Below are 1156 nucleotides of genomic sequence, written 5' to 3' on the forward strand. Positions count from 1 at the left end.
GATCCGTTGCCGGACACGGAAAAAGACAAAAAGGAAAAAAAAAAAAAAACTATTCCTCCCCACTGTGATTTGATCCCCAACCCCACATGTTCTGCCCCTAGGCATTCCTTCTGTACATGGTATGCTGGTATGGACAAAGCTACAGGCCAGATTGCAAGTGGTTCTCATCTTGTCCAGGGAGAGGATCCAGCAAGTGAGTGGGGAACACGGAGATGTGCCAGAAATTGTGAAAGGCCTCTGCCTTCCGGGTGATTACAGTCTTGGAGATAAATTTGATGTGCCTGGGGTAGGCAAGGAGCTAGGGAGCCAGCCAGCTTTGCCCTTCTATGCTGTGTCTCTTATTTCCAGAGACTAGAAGGCAATTATTTGAATTGACCCATAATCCTGAAAGTGGAAAAAAATGGGAAAATGTTGGAAATGAAAGAAAGGGAAGAGGAGAGTGAGAGCAACCAGAAGTTTCATGGCCAAAGCACAGGATAGCAAATTAGAAGAAAGCAAATCCAGGTCATCAAAAGTATTGAGTGTATCCTCCTCCTTCCAGAAGAAGACTGTCAGCTTTACAGAAAGTTATTTGTGGCTCAACTTGCCACAGGGTGTGGGTTTCACTCTGAAGTGGGACTGAGGAACTAGTTAACTTTTTCCACCCTACAGGTTTCCTCCCAAAAGCTCCTCCCCACAGGGCACCCCACAGCACCCTACCCCACCCTGAGCACCTGAAGTGTGCTGCTGCTGCCCCCTACTGGGAGAACACTGTTGGACCCTCGAGAGGGGAATTCCCTTTGGAGGGTGAACACTTTCCACATCAGGGGCAGGACAGGAGGGGACTCTAAGATGTAGGCAATAAAATAGAGTATATAAACGCTATATAGGCAGACACAAAACTAAATCTTTGCAGGAAATGTCTGAAACATCTGGCTTATAATTAGCATACAGGTCTGTTAAAAGTGGGCAAGGAAGAGCAAGGGGGTGGGTACCCGTCTGAGATGGAAGGCTTTTGATGAGGCCTAGGCTACCCATCTCCTCCCTTTGGCCTGCTGAAGCATATTAATCTTCCTAAAACATGATGTTTATTATGTGGGGGAAAAAAATCAAAGGCCACATGGGTAAGAATAATGTTCAAATTCTTCAACAATCCTTTTCTTACCTCTTACTCCAA

This window comes from Galeopterus variegatus, unplaced genomic scaffold (assembly GCF_000696425.1).
Source record: "Galeopterus variegatus unplaced genomic scaffold, G_variegatus-3.0.2 Scaffold322, whole genome shotgun sequence".
Classification (NCBI taxonomy): domain Eukaryota; kingdom Metazoa; phylum Chordata; class Mammalia; order Dermoptera; family Cynocephalidae; genus Galeopterus; species Galeopterus variegatus.